Here is a 15,046-nt window from a genome sequence, read left to right as displayed (position 1 = left end):
GGATATATTTGTCTTAACCAAAGACTGCACCTCTTTCTGTGTGACCTCATTCTGTACTGCGTAATGCTTCGATGCCTTCCTTTAAACAAAGTAGGATTACGAGGCCAACGTGTCTTGCAGTCACCCTTGCCAAACATTGTGCTGTGTATGGCCAACTGCTCTGATTAAGCATCATAGTGTTACAGCTCGAGTTTCTCTTCAATCACGCACAAATCTTTCGCCTTTTACTAAAGATTTCCGTGGGGAGGAACTATTGTGAGTTTTGTTTATTTTTGGGTGCTCTGCTATCTGCAGAGCTGCATTAAGATGTTGAATTGCAGAACGAGATGTGGAAGAGTGTTTGTGTCAGTAGATTAGCCTAGACAGAATGGTTGTTATCAATCCGGCGATCAAATGAAGTTGCTCTTAGCTCATTCTCTAAAGCGCAGCAATCTTGGATCTGTGTGTCTTTTTCTCCCTCTCTTCACAATTGCAGTCTTTGGAACCGCAGCAAAAAAGCGAGTGAGCAAAATCGAGCTCTTATTTACCACAAGAAGGACATGGCCAATATTGTATGGTGGGTTTGTTTCTTTGGACAGCTTTATGCTTAAGCCTGAGGTGGGGTAAGGAGTTCAGCGTCTTGAAGAAAATGCCTCCTCGTCGGGGAATCGAACCCCGGTCTTCCGCGTGACAGGCGGAGATACTGTCCACTATACTAACGAGGATCACTCATGCAAGAATGTAAACTGTTCAGCTGCACTATTATGTTGAGGGTGCCTGAGAGCAAAAGGCTGCAAGTTTCTTCCGACGAACGTCGCACTGTGGGCTTGTTTTTTTTTGGACAGATTCATGCTGAAGCTCAAGTTTTTAAGAGGAGTTTAGCATCCTAAAAAAAGCCCCCCCCTGGCAGGGAAGCGAACCCTGATCATCCGGGTGACACATGGAAATACTGTCCACTATACTAACAAAGACTAGCGTGCTTTTGGTTATGTCAAGCGTGGGTGGACACTTTCTGCCAGCAGTCTCACCAAACCGAAGCCAAGCCATTCCTCCTTAAGACAGGCAGAGTCAGACATGTAATAAAAACAACGACCGATGGGTTCAGTCCAAAGGGCAAACTGTAGCTTCTGCTGGTTATAGTCACCCTCAAAACCTTTGGCTGTTACCAAGGACTGGGCTCTAATCTGTCTGATGTCCTAATAACACAATTTTACATGGTGACATCACTGCAGCTTTGAAAATGTGGATATATTTGTCTTAACCAAAGACTGCACCTCTTTCTGTGTGACCTCATTCTGTACTGCGTAATGCTTCGATGCCTTCATTTCAACAAAGTAGGATTACGAGGCCAACGTGCCTTGCAGTCACCCTTGCCGAACATTGTGCTGTGTATGGCCAACTGCTCTGATTAAGCAGCATAGTGTTACAGTTCGAGTTTCTCTTCAAACACGCACAAATCTTTCGCCTTTTACTAAAGATTTCCGTGGGGAGGAACTATTGTGAGTTTTGTTTATTTTTGGGTGCTCTGCTATCTGCAGAGCTGCATTAAGATGTTGAATTGCAGAACGAGATGTGGAAGAGTGTTTGTGTCAGTAGATTAGCCTAGACAGAATGGTTGTTATCAATCCGGCGATCAAATGAAGTTGCTCTTAGCTCATTCTCTAAAGCGCAGCAATCTTGGATCTGTGTGTCTTTTTCTCCCTCTCTTCACAATTGCAGTCTTTGGAACCGCAGCAAAAAAGCGAGTGAGCAAAATCGAGCTCTTATTTACCACAAGAAGGACATGGCCAATATTGTATGGTGGGTTTGTTTCTTTGGACAGCTTTATGCTTAAGCCTGTGGTGGGGTAAGGAGTTCAGCGTCTTGAAGAAAATGCCTCCCCGTCGGGGAATCGAACCCCGGTCTTCCGCGTGACAGGCGGAGATACTGTCCACTATACTAACGAGGATCACTTATGCAAGAATGTAAACTGTTCAGCTGCACTATTATGTTGAGGGTGCCTGAGAGCAAAAGGCTGCAAGTTTCTTCCGACGAACGTCGCACTGTGGCCTTGTTTTTTTTGGACAGATTCATGCTGAAGCTCAAGTTTTTGAGAGGAGTTTAGCATCCTAAAAAAAAGCACCCCCTGGCAGGGAAGCAAACCCTGATCATCCGGGTGACACATGGAAATACTGTCCACTATACTAACAAAGACTAGCGTGCTATTGGATATGTCAAGCGTGGGTGGACACTTTCTGCCAGCAGTCTCATCAAACCGAAGCCAAGCCATTCCTCCTTAAGACAGGCAGAGTCAGACATGTAATAAAAACAACGACCGATGGGTTCAGTCCAAAGGGCAAACTGTAGCTTCTGCTGTTTATAGTCACCCTCAAAACCTTTGGCTGTTACCAAGGACTGGGCTCTAATCTGTCTGATGTCCTAATAACACAATTTTACATGGTGACATCACTGCAGCTTTGAAAATGTGGATATATTTGTCTTATCCAAAGACTGCACCTCTTTCTGTGTGACCTCATTCTGTACTGCGTAATGCTTCGATGCCTTCCTTTCAACAAAGTAGGATTACGAGGCCAACGTGCCTTGCAGTCACCCTTGCCGAACATTGTGCTGTGTCAGGCCTACTGCTCTGATTAAGCAGCATAGTGTTACAGCTTGAGTTTCTCTTTAATCACGCACAAATCTTTCGCCTTTTACTAAAGATTTCCGTGGGGAGGAACTATTGTGAGTTTTGTTTATTTTTGGGTGCTCTGCTATCTGCAGAGCTGCATTAAGATGTTGAATTGCAGAACGAGATGTGGAAGAGTGTTTGTGTCAGTAGATCAGCCTAGACAGAATGGTTGTTATCAATCCGGCGATTAAATGAAGTTGCTCTTAGCTCATTCTCTAAAGCGCAGCAATCTTGGATCTGTGTGGCTTTTTCTCCCTCTCTTCACAATTGCAATCTTTGGAACCGCAGCAAAAAAGCGAGTGAGCAAAATGGAGCTCTTTTTTACCACAAGAAGGACATGGCCAATATTGTATGGTGGGTTTGTTTCTTTGGACAGCTTTATGCTTAAGCCTGAGGTGGGGTAAAGCCTGATTTATACTTCTGCGTCAAACACCGGCGTATGCTACGGCGCTGACTCGTAGCCCTTCGCCGTGGCCATCGCCGTCACTGACGTGCACCTCTCAAAAAATGTAACTACACGTCGCAACGACGCGTAGCATAAGCTCTGTGATTGGTCGGCTTGGTAGCGCTGACGAGTCTGGGCGGGACCGAGAGGCGCGCAAATGGCGCGACACCGCGCGAGCGATTGTTTACAAGTGTGGAGTCCCGTGAAGGAGCTCCGGATGGAAAGTTTTGTTTTGTGTTTACCTCATAGTTAAAGTTGTTGCACATCCGCCGGTTCCTGCCTCAAAATGAGCGAGTTTGAGCCACTTGTACATCCCGGAAGTGTTCAGGAAATGCAAAAAAGTAGCGAAGAAACTTGACACAGAGGAACATTTACACCTCACTGCCAACTAGCGTTTCGGAAGTGTTAATGCAGACCGACAGAGACAGCGCGCAGAAGTATAAATGCACAGCCACGCGCGTTGCCTGCGCCGTGGGTTACGCCGGTCACCTGACGCAGAAGTATAAATCAGGCTTAAGGAGTTCAGCGTCTTGAAGAAAATGCCTCCCCGTCGGGGAATCAACCCCGGTCTTCCGCGTGACAGGCGGAGATACTGTCCACTATACTAACGAGGATCACTCATGCAAAAATGTAAACTGTTCAGCTGAAACTGTAGCTTCTGCTGGTTATAGTCACCCTCAAAACCTTTGGCTGTTACCAAGGACTGGGCTCTAATCTGTCTGATGTCCTAATAACACAATTTTACATGGTGACATCACTGCAGCTGTGAACATGTGGATATATTTGTCTTAACCAAAGACTGCACCTCTTTCTGTGTGACCTCATTCTGTACTGCGTAATGCTTCGATGCCTTCCTTTAAACAAAGTAGGATTACGAGGCCAACGTGTCTTGCAGTCACCCTTGCCAAACATTGTGCTGTGTATGGCCAACTGCTCTGATTAAGCATCATAGTGTTACAGCTCGAGTTTCTCTTCAATCACGCACAAATCTTTCGCCTTTTACTAAAGATTTCCGTGGGGAGGAACTAGTGTGAGTTTAGTATATTTTTGGGTGCTCTGCTGTCTGCAGAGCTGCATTAAGATGTTGAATTGCAGAACGAGATGTGGAAGAGTGTTTGTGTCAGTAGATCAACCAAGGCAGAATGGTTGTTATCAATCCGGCGATCAAATGAAGTTGCTCTTAGCTCATTCTCTAAAGCGCAGCAATCTTGGATCTGTGTCTTTTTCTCCCTCTCTTCACAATTGCAATCTTTGGAACCGCAGCAAAAAAGCGAGTGAGCAAAATCGAGCTCTTTTTTTACCACAAGAAGGACATGGCCAATATTGTATGGTGGGTTTGTTTCTTTGGACAGCTTTATGCTTAAGCCTGAGGTGGGGTAAGGAGTTCAGCGTCTTGAAGAAAATGCCTCCCCGTCGGGGAATCGAACCCCGGTCTTCCGCGTGACAGGCGAAGATACTGTCCACTATACTAACGAGGATCACTTATGCAAAAATGTAAACTGTTCAGCTGCACTATTATGTTGAGGGTGCCTGAGAGCAAAAGGCTGCAAGTTTCTTCCGACGAACGTCGCACTGTGGGCTTGTTTTTTTGGACAGATTCATGTTGAAGCTCAAGTTTTTGAGAGGAGTTTAGCATCCTAAAAAAAGCACCCCCTGGCAGGGAAGCGAACCCTGATCATCCGGGTGACACATGGAAATACAGTCCACTATACTAACAAAGACTAGCGTGCTATTGGATATGTCAAGCGTGGGTGGACACTTTCTGCCAGCAGTCTCACCAAACCGAAGCCAAGCCATTCCTCCTTAAGACAGGCAGAGTCAGACATGTAATAAAAACAACGACCGATGGGTTCAGTCCAAAGGGCAAACTGTAGCTTCTGCTGGTTATAGTCACCCTCAAAACCTTTGGCTGTTACCAAGGACTGGGCTCTAATCTGTCTGATGTCCTAATAACACAATTTTACATGGTGACATCACTGCAGCTGTGAACATGTGGATATATTTGTCTTAACCAAAGACTGCACCTCTTTCTGTGTGACCTCATTCTGTACTGCGTAATGCTTCGATGCCTTCCTTTCAACAAAGTAGGATTACGAGGCCAACGTGCCTTGCAGTCACCCTTGCCGAACATTGTGCTGTGTCACGCCAAGTGCTCTGATTAAGCAGCATAGTGTTACAGCTCGAGTTTCTCTTCAAACATGCACAAATCTTTCGCCTTTTACTAAAGATTTCCGTGTGGAGGAACTATTGTGAGTTTTGTTTATTTTTGGGTGCTCTGCTATCTGCAGAGCTGCATTAAGATGTTGAATTGCAGAACGAGATGTGGAAGAGTGTTTGTGTCAGTAGTTCAGCCTAGACAGAATGGTTGTTATCAATCCGGCGATCAAATGAAGTTGCTCTTAGCTCATTCTCTAAAGCGCAGCAATCTTGGATCTGTGTGGCTTTTTCTCCCTCTCTTCACAATTGCAATCTTTGGAACCGCAGCAAAAAAGCGAGTGAGCAAAATTGAGCTCTTTTTTACCACAAGAAGGACATGGCCAATATTGTATGGTGGGTTTGTTTCTTTGGACAGCTTTATGCTTAAGCCTGAGGTGGGGTAAAGCCTGATTTATACTTCTGCGTCAAACACCGGCGTATGCTACGGCGCTGACGCGTAGCCCTTCGCCGTGGCCATCGCCGTCACTGACGTGCACCTCTCAAAAAATGTAACTACACGTCGCAACAACGCGTAGCATAAGCTCTGTGATTGGTCGGCTTGGTAGCGCTGACGAGTCTGGGCGGGACCGAGAGGCGCGCGAATGGCGCAACGCCGCGCGAGCGATTGTTTACAAGTGTGGAGTCCCGTGAAGGAGCTCCGGATGGAAAGTTTTGTTTTGTGTTTACCTCATAGTTAAAGTTGTTGCACGTCCGCCGGTTCCTGCCTCAAAATGAGCGAGTTTGAGCCACTTGTACATCCCGGAAGTGTTCAGGAAATGCAAAAAAGTAGCGAAGAAACTTGACACAGAGGAACATTTACACCTCACTGCCAACTAGCGTTTCGGAAGTGTTAATGCAGACCGACAGAGACAGCGCGCAGAAGTATAAATGCACAGCCACGCGCGTTGCCTGCGCCGTGGGTTACGCCGGTCACCTGACGCAGAAGTATAAATCAGGCTTAAGGAGTTCAGCGTCTTGAAGAAAATGCCTCCCCGTCGGGGAATCGAACCCCGGTCTTCCGCGTGACAGGCGGAGATACTGTCCACTATACTAACGAGGATCACTTATGCAAAAATGTAAACTGTTCAGCTGCACTATTATGTTGAGGGTGCCTGAGAGCAAAAGGCTGCAAGTTTCTTCCGACGAACGTCGCACTGTGGGCTTGTTTTTTTTTTTGGACAGATTCATGCTGAAGCTCAAGTTTTTGAGAGGAGTTTAGCATCCTAAAAAAAAGCACCCCCTGGCAGGGAAGCGAACCCTGATCATCCGGGTGACACATGGAAATACTGTTCACTATACTAACAAAGACTAGCATGCTGTTGGATATGTCAAGCGTGGGTGGACACTTTCTGCCAGCAGTCTCACCAAACCGAAGCCAAGCCATTCCTCCTTAAGACAGGCAGAGTCAGACATGTAATAAAAACAACGACCGATGGGTTCAGTCTAAAGGGCAAACTGTAGCTTCTGCTGGTTATAGTCACCCTCAAAACCTTTGGCTGTTACCAAGGACTAGGCTCTAATCTGTCTGATGTCCTAATAACACAATTTTACATGGTGACATCATTGCAGCTGTGAACATGTGGATATATTTGTCTTAACCAAAGCCTGCACCTCTTTCTGTGTGACCTCATTCTGTACTGCGTAATGCTTCGATGCCTTCCTTTCAACAAAGTAGGATTACGAGGCCAACGTGCCTTGCAGTCACCCTTGCCGAACATTGTGCTGTGTCAGGCCAACTGCTCTGATTAAGCAGCATAGTGTTACAGCTCGAGTTTCTCTTCAATCACGCACAAATCTTTCGCCTTTTACAAAAGATTTCCGTGGGGAGGAACTATTGTGAGTTTTGTTTATTTTTGGGTGCTCTGCTATCTGCAGAGCTGCATTAAGATGTTGAATTGCAGAACGAGATGTGGAAGAGTGTTTGTGTCAGTAGATCAGCCTAGACAGAATGGTTGTTATCAATCCGGCGATCAAATGAAGTTGCTCTTAGCTCATTCTCTAAAGCGCAGCAATCTTGGATCTGTGTGTCTTTTTCTCCCTCTCTTCACAATTGCAATCTTTGGAACCGCAGCAAAAAAGCGAGTGAGCAAAATCGAGCTCTTTTTTACCACAAGAAGGACATGGCCAATATTGTATGGTGGGTTTGTTTCTTTGGACAGCTTTATGCTTAAGCCTGAGGTGGGGTAAGGAGTTCAGCGTCTTGAAGAAAATGCCTCCCCGTCGGGGAATCGAACTCCGGTCTTCCGCGTGACAGGCGGAGATACTGTCCACTATACTAACGAGGATCACTTATGCACAAAAGTAAACTGTTCAGCTGCACTATTATGTTGAGGGTGCCTGAGAGCAAAAGGCTGCAAGTTTCTTCCGACGAACGTCGCACTGTGGGCTTGTTTTTTTTGGACAGATTCATGCTGAAGCTCAAGTTTTTGAGAGGAGTTTAGCATCCTAAAAAAAAGCACCACCTGGCAGGGAAGCGACCTCTGATCTTCCGGGTGACACATGGAAATACTGTCCACTATACTAACAAAGATTAGCGTGCTGTTGGATATGTCAAGCGTGGGTGGACACTTTCTGCCAGCAGTCTCACCAAACCGAAGCCAAGCCATTCCTCCTTAAGACAGGCAGAGTCAGACATGTAATAAAAACAACGACCGATGGGTTCAGTCTAAAGGGCAAACTGTAGCTTCTGCTGGTTATAGTCACCCTCAAAACCTTTGGCTTTTACCAAGGACTGGGCTCTAATCTGTCTGATGTCCTAATAACACAATTTTACATGGTGACATCACTGCAGCTGTGAACATGTGGATATATTTGTCTTAACCAAAGACTGCACCTCTTTCTGTGTGACCTCATTCTGTACTGCGTAATGCTTCGATGCCTTCCTTTCAACAAAGTAGGATTACGAGGCCAACGTGCCTTGCAGTCACCCTTGCCGAACATTGTGCTGTGTCAGGCCAAGTGCTCTGATTAAGCAGCATAGTGTTACAGCTCGAGTTTCTCTTCAATCACGCACAAATCTTTCGCCTTTTACTAAAGATTTCCGTGGGGAGGAACTATTGTGAATTTTGTTTATTTTTGGGTGCTCTGCTATCTGCAGAGCTGCATTAAGATGTTGAATTGTAGAACGAGATGTGGAAAAGTGTTTGTGTCAGTAGATTAGCCTAGACAGAATGGTTGTTATCAATCCGGCGATCAAATGAAGTTGCTCTTAGCTCATTCTCTAAAGCGCAGCAATCTTGGATCTGTGTGTCTTTTTCTCCCTCTCTTCACAATTGCAATCTTTGGAAACGCAGCAAAAAAGCGAGTGAGCAAAATCGAGCTCTTTTTTACCACAAGAAGGACATGGCCAATATTGAATGGTGGGTTTGTTTCTTTGGACAGCTTTATGCTTAAGCCTGAAGTGGGGTAAGGAGTTCAGCGTCTTGAAGAAAATGCCTCCCCGTCGGGGAATCGAACCCCGGTCGATTTCTTCCGACGAACGTCGCACTGTGGGCTTGTTTTTTTTGGACAGATTCATGCTGAAGCTCAAGTTTTTGAGAGGAGTTTAGCATCCTAAAAAAAGCGCCCCCTGGCAGGGAAGCGAACCCTGATCATCCGGGTGACACATGGAAATACTCTCCACTATACTAACAAAGACTAGCGTGCTATTGGATATGTCAAGCGTGGGTGGACACTTTCTGCCAGCAGTCTCACCAAACCGAAGCCAAGCCATTCCTCCTTAAGACAGGCAGAGTCAGACATGAAATAAAAACAACGACCGATGGGTTCAGTCCAAAGGGCAAACTGTAGCTTCTGCTGCACTGTAAAAAATTGCTGTTAAAAAACGGTCAGATTCTACGGTAAAATAATGTTTTTTTCACTAAAACAGCAATATTCTGTTAAAAACAGTGCTTTCTGGGTAACATATTTGTTTTCGAGAAAGTAACCAACTGCAGAAAACTGTGAGCTAACAGAGTTCAGATTCGATGTTTTGAAGTCTGTGTTTGAAATCACACTTTGTGTCCTTGTTCACTATTTCATACACTAGTTAACTAATATAGTTCACCTGACAGTTTTAATGAACACTAATGAGTGAATTCAGACACTGATGAACACCTGCTGTTAATAATTACAATTACTGAAGAAAAGAAACAAGAAACACAAACAGTGACGTCAGTTACAACATGAAATAAAATCAAATAAAATAAAACAGCTTCAGTCTCAGCAGAGGATCATTAAACAACTCCACAAACAACAGCAGACACACACTTATTACTGACTGATTTGACTTCCATACAATTCTCATTGAGATCCAACAGAAATTAAGGTGTTTTTTGTGTCACCGTAATGGAGTGAGGGGCTGATTTAGTTGGGCTCTTCACCCTTGAACTCATTTAAGAAGACTTTCCAATTGCTGTAATACAGAGTTTACAAAACGTTTGAACTATAGCAATAAAGTTGGAAAGTCAATAAATAGAGAAATCTATTTGGCTCAAATTAGTTCTGATAAATGTTGTGGTATATATCTGGATGAAGGGCCTCATGCAATAGATTTTATGTTGCAGTTGCAGGTATTGCAGTTGCAGGTATTAATTTAATTAATGAGAAGTGGAAACAGAAAAGATACCTCCGTAATTACTTAACAGATAAGAAATAACATACAAAAAAACTTCAGTTATGACAAGTACACACTCAGACCTCATGAATCTGACCTTGTATCTCAACAATGGTAAAATCTCAAATGTTTCATGCTGCAATGCATGCTGGGAGTGGCACAATACAAATATCCCAGCATGCATTGCGGTATAAATAAATGTTGTATAACGGTCTAACAGTTTTCTTTATTTGTGTTTGATTCTGCTGTTGTTTATGTTTAGACTTTCAGTTGCCTGTTTGTGAGTTAAACTGTTAATTTTGTTAGTTGTCACCATTATTGAGGTTCATATGCTGATTATTGATGTCTCTTTGAGTGCAATTTACACCATAGAGCAGTGTTATTGTCCAAGATATTCTTAAAAACTTCCAGAAATCATTGCCATATATATATATACATAAAATGTAAAACAATAGATTTAAAATTGAATAGGAGCAGTAAATTTTATTACACTAAATGAGAACTGACTCTGCCATTTAATAGCAACATGAACATCACCAGATCTTATTTAGGTTTTTGGCTGGCTTGCCACAACAAAGGAGCTTTTTAAACAAAGTTCTTAACAATTGCAGCAGCCAAGATATGTAAATGTTAAAAATGACAGGGCTGAGAGCCCAACTAAAGCAAACTCTGTTCTCCATGATGGTGACGTAAAACTTTAACTTTTTCTCAGGAAGAACTTTAGTAGATGTTATACAAAAATACATGTATTAAGTAATAAGTGTAGCTGGTGATGATGTTTGTAGAGTTGTTTAATCATCCGCTGATCATTTAAATGATTTAATCATTTGTTGTTCTTTAGGTTATTTCATTATAAAGCTGTGACTAAAGTTTTGTATGTTCTGTTCTTGTTTTTTCCCTTCAGTATTTCTTCATTTGTTCATTGTTAATCCTCAATTATCATTTAATTAGTCAGTTAATTAATGAATTTACTTCAGCTTTGCTCCATGTTTCTTGAACACTCAGTAGTGTGGACACTTCAATTAAAACTGAAGTATATGCTCTGGGGTTTAAAGGGTTAAAGGTGTGAGAGGTAAAAACACAGTGTAAAAATGTATTTTAACAGTAATATACTGTTAATTTACACAACGGAAGTAGACTGTAAAAAAACAGTATATTGCTGGCAACCACAGCTGCCAGTAGATTACTGTTAAATCAAGGAAAAAACAGTATTTTACTGTAAAACCTGAAGCTAATTTCTTCTGTGTGTCACCGTTGTGGAGGAGAGTAGAGCCAGTGTATGAGTTAAAGATGAACAATGAACTGTTGATGTTATTCTGCATGTTTCTCTATTTAAAGAAAGCGGCTGTTTAGTTGCTGATGCAGTCAGAATCTCTCTGGTGATTCCAGATTTACATGTATGTGTGCTGTTGTGAAAAATAAGACATTAGAGTTAAACCAAACTTTTCTAATTAACTAAAATAAGTTATCATTATAAGTATGCTTCTAAGCATATATAGCACATTACTTCATAAACTCATTCAGCAGTTGACCAAGTTGAGGCAGTTGCTTTCAGTGAGCAAAATGAGTTCACTTGAGTATTGTGTAAATTAATGTAGTCCATGTATTTTTACAGCAACATACTGTAAAATAACAGTACATTGCTGGCAACTGCAGCTGCCAGTATTTTCCTGTTTTTTAACGGGACAATTTTTAACAGTGTGGTTGTTGTCACCCTCAAAACCATTGGCTGTTACCAAGGACTGGGCTCTAATCTGTCTGATGTCCTAGTAACACAATTTTACAATGTGACATCACTGCAGCTGTGAACATGTGGATATATTTGTCTAAACCAAAGACTGCGCCTCTTTCTGTCTGACCTTATTCTGTACTGCATAATGCTTCGATGTCTTCCTTTCAACAAAGTAAGATTATGAGGTCAACGTGCCATGCAGTCACCCTTTGCGAACATTGTGCTGTGTCAGGCCAAGTGCTCTGATCCAGCAGCATAACGTTATAGCTCCAGTTTCTCTTCAGTCACGCATACATTTTCGTTTTTAAATAAAGATTTCCATGGGGAGAAACTAATGCAAGTATTGTTTATTTTTGGGTGGTTTGCTATCTGCAGAGCTGCATTGAGTTGTTGAATTGCAGAACAAGTTGTGGAAGAGTGTTTGTGTCCATAGTTTAGCCTAGACAGAATGATTGCTGTCGATCCAGCGATCAAATGTAGTTGCTCGCAGGTCATCGTCTACATCACAGCAATTAGATCCGTGTGTCATTTTTTCCCTCTCTTCTAAATTGCAATCTTTGGAACCACAGCAATAAAGGCTCATCAAGAACAAAATTGAGCCCTTTTTACCACAAGAACGCCGTAGCCAATTTTGTACGGTACGTTTGTTTCTTTGGACAGCTTAATGCTGAAGCCTGAGCTGGGGTTAGGAGTTAAGCCACCCTGAAGAAAATGCCTCCCCTTTGGGGAATCGAACCCTGGTCGAGTAGAAAATGTTTCGCGCCATATCAGTGAAAGTTGTGCGTGGCTTTCAGTACAAAGTAAACAAAAGATACCAATTACTGCAAATTATTAAAATGATTATGCATATATGGTCACAGATGGTAACAATTGTTTATTTAAATACTTACCTTATAAAAAGCTTAAATTTACATTAGACGTGATAATTATGGTACCATCATTTTTTTTCAGACCATAAAATCATAACCAAAATATATAATCTTTGCATCTCTAATTTTTATGAAGTTTATAGCATACACAGTAAAATCTTCAGAGTAAAATTTACTCAGTTCAGATAACATTTGGTCCCTACTTAAATTGAGCAAAATTTACTCAGCAGCAGAGTTAAAATTAATGAGACAATGATGGGGTTAATTAAGTGATGATTGAGCACTGATGATGGACACCTGCTGTTAATAAGCAGAAACAGAGAAGAGAAACACAAAACTACATCTACCTTCAGTCACTGCCTTACATAAAATAAACTAAATAAAACACATTAAATCTCTCAAAATCTCAGCAAATGATCAAGTAACTCCACAAACGGCAGCTTTACTTATTAACAACCTGTTTGGCCTTATTTCTGCCACACTCTACAAAATTACATATAGTGATAATATTAAGAATTAACTTTTTTTTACAACAACATAAAAAACTTTTTAAAAAAAAACTTTTTGTGTTTAAGCTGTCACCGTTGAGGAGAACAGTAGCTGCTTTTCTTGGACTCTGACTCGATTGCTAATGTTAGTTTCTCTTTAATTGCCAAATAGTGTATTGTGGCAAATTTTGTATGAAGAGAGCAGTTGTGCTCTGGATAATTGACTCTGAGGTGGTTTAGTCACTGGTCAAATCAGTAAAATTGGTTTTGACTTATTAAGTTTAAATAATGTGTATCACAAAAGGAGCACAGTATTGAGAAAATGGAGCTCACTAATATTTTTATCAGATCATAAAACAGATTGAACATCAGAAACACTTAAAACCCACAGACATAAAGAATCAGCGTATGCTTTTCAACTATGGTGAGGGTTTTTTTTTTTCCTACAGTGCATTCTGGGAACTATGGATGAATGTCGTATGATTGTCCTAACATGCACTGCGTTCCAAATGAAAGTCTCTAACCACTGTTGAGAAAAAGTAGATACGCTTATTATTGATGTCTGTGTTTATAAAGTGATTCAGATGCACAATGTATTTCAATATAATACAACAGCTGACATCCATTCTCTTGAATAACACTGAATTTTGTTTCTTATATGATAAACCATCTTCTAAATATAATTTCTTGTACAGCTACTCTTATTAAGATTAAGAATCCACACAGGATCAATCTACTTGATCTTATGCGCTCACTTTAAACTTGATATTGCGAATCTAAAAAATTATCATTAGAAATCGAGTCCAAGTAAATCAACCACTTTTCTCCATGATGGTGACATCAGGCGAAAAAAAAAAATTTTTTTTTTTTTTTGTAAAATGTAAATAACTAAAATGGTTAATTCTCAATAAATCTTATATGGACTTTTGAGAACATCTGACAGAAATAAAGTCAATCAGGTAACCAATGAGCGAAGCTGCTGCTGCTTCTCTTCTGTTTCTGCTTATTAACAGCAGGTGTTCATCATCAGTGCTCAATCATCACTTAATTAACCCCATCATTGTCTCATTAACTTTAACTCTGCTGCTGAGTACATTTTGCTCAATTTAGAGAGGGACCAAATGTTCTCTGAACTGAGGAAATTTTACTCTGAAGATTTTACTGTGTAGCATATGAATGTGTCTGAATGTAAAAGAAGCCTACTTAAGCACTGCTTTTGTTGTGCTTTGAAACAACATTTGAATGTTTGTAAAAAAAAAAAAAAAAAAAAAAAGCCTATTGTACAATGCAGTTATGTAGTTTCAAAATACAACATGGTTTAATGTAGAAAAATCCAACATGGGTGTTGTAGCGAAATTAGTTCAGATTATGAATAATAATAATAATAAGCAATAATAATGGGTTATTATTAATTATTAATAATCTGGCTTAGCCACCTGTTAATTTGGCTAAACAAATAACGTTATTTAACATGATTCCGCCCGCTCGTCCGAGGGGACTCTCAGAATATAAATATTAATTATCAATAATAACAAATTATTATTAATGTGACGGCCCCTTGTGGTCGTTTGTGGCTGGGGTGTAGGTGTGTGTTAGCTGCGTTATGGGATGATTGAATTTCTCTTGAGCCACTGAAAAAATTAGCGGAGTATGTGAATGGTTTTTAAAAGATGACTCTTTGAGGCAGTTAAGTTGGCTAAAGCAAATTTAATGCCGGCACAGTTAAAAATGAAGCATGTGTATGATCGTAGAACTGAGCACCAATCTTTTAGTGTCGGGGATCAGGTAATGGCGTTATTGCCGGTGACTTCTTCTCCGTTTAAAGCTAGATTTGCTGGCCTGTATGTAATTCGCCGTAAAAAGGCGGATGAAAATTATGTTATTGCAAGACCAGAAAGATGGACAAAAACTTAAGGGTTAATTTACTTAAACCTTTTTATGGCCGTTCAGGCTCAGTTTGTTGTCAGGTATCCCCTGTATTGGCCGTTCCTCCTACGACATCTGATGAATTATTTTTGGATTATGAAAAGACAATGGAGCCAGATGACAGCATTATGTGTCCTCGATTGAGTAAT

General features: G+C 41.4%; 3 long non-coding RNA genes and 10 other non-coding genes across 19 annotated transcripts in view; 10 read left to right on the top strand and 3 right to left on the bottom strand.

Annotated features, from left to right (window-relative positions):
- LOC148679708 (uncharacterized) overlaps positions 1 to 15,046 on the top strand; it is an 890,299-nt gene that overhangs the window by 173,827 nt on the left and 701,426 nt on the right. The gene's annotated exons all lie outside the window — the stretch shown is intronic.
- LOC147844140 (uncharacterized) overlaps positions 1 to 15,046 on the top strand; it is a 174,081-nt gene that overhangs the window by 607 nt on the left and 158,428 nt on the right. For 4 of the 7 annotated variants that reach the window (XR_015491642.1, XR_015491640.1, XR_015491637.1 and 1 more), the window contains exon 1: positions 5,901 to 6,253. The exons of the other annotated variants lie outside the window; for them this stretch is intronic. This is a non-coding gene — a long non-coding RNA (uncharacterized LOC147844140). Of the gene's footprint in view, positions 1 to 5,900; positions 6,254 to 15,046 lie in introns of those variants that run through there. 7 annotated transcript variants of the gene reach the window in all.
- LOC147844154 (U5 spliceosomal RNA) lies at positions 183 to 298 on the top strand. The gene has a single exon (XR_015492254.1). It is a non-coding gene; the product is annotated as a U5 spliceosomal RNA (small nuclear RNA).
- Positions 633 to 704, bottom strand: trnad-guc (transfer RNA aspartic acid (anticodon GUC)). Its single transcript has one exon. It is a non-coding gene; the product is annotated as a tRNA-Asp (tRNA).
- On the top strand, positions 1,406 to 1,521 carry LOC147844152 (U5 spliceosomal RNA). The gene has a single exon (XR_015492362.1). It is a non-coding gene; the product is annotated as a U5 spliceosomal RNA (small nuclear RNA).
- trnad-guc (transfer RNA aspartic acid (anticodon GUC)) lies at positions 1,856 to 1,927 on the bottom strand. Its single transcript has one exon. It is a non-coding gene; the product is annotated as a tRNA-Asp (tRNA).
- Positions 2,628 to 2,743, top strand: LOC147844150 (U5 spliceosomal RNA). The gene has a single exon (XR_015492378.1). It is a non-coding gene; the product is annotated as a U5 spliceosomal RNA (small nuclear RNA).
- Positions 4,050 to 4,165, top strand: LOC147844149 (U5 spliceosomal RNA). The gene has a single exon (XR_015492364.1). It is a non-coding gene; the product is annotated as a U5 spliceosomal RNA (small nuclear RNA).
- LOC147844148 (U5 spliceosomal RNA) lies at positions 5,269 to 5,384 on the top strand. Its single transcript, XR_015492381.1, has one exon. It is a non-coding gene; the product is annotated as a U5 spliceosomal RNA (small nuclear RNA).
- trnad-guc (transfer RNA aspartic acid (anticodon GUC)) lies at positions 6,277 to 6,348 on the bottom strand. Its single transcript has one exon. It is a non-coding gene; the product is annotated as a tRNA-Asp (tRNA).
- Positions 6,448 to 14,221, top strand: LOC147844144 (uncharacterized). The gene is made up of 3 exons (XR_015491678.1): positions 6,448 to 9,085; positions 11,582 to 12,618; positions 14,127 to 14,221. It is a non-coding gene; the product is annotated as an uncharacterized LOC147844144 (long non-coding RNA).
- LOC147844146 (U5 spliceosomal RNA) lies at positions 7,052 to 7,167 on the top strand. The gene has a single exon (XR_015492361.1). It is a non-coding gene; the product is annotated as a U5 spliceosomal RNA (small nuclear RNA).
- Positions 8,276 to 8,389, top strand: LOC147844145 (U5 spliceosomal RNA). The gene has a single exon (XR_015492377.1). It is a non-coding gene; the product is annotated as a U5 spliceosomal RNA (small nuclear RNA).

Source organism: Danio rerio, chromosome 5 (assembly GCF_052040795.2).
Source record: "Danio rerio strain M-AB ecotype USA chromosome 5, GRCz13ab, whole genome shotgun sequence".
NCBI lineage: Eukaryota > Metazoa > Chordata > Actinopteri > Cypriniformes > Danionidae > Danio > Danio rerio.
Note: the sequence above shows the minus strand (reverse complement) of the source record. Positions and strands in the feature narration are given on the sequence as shown.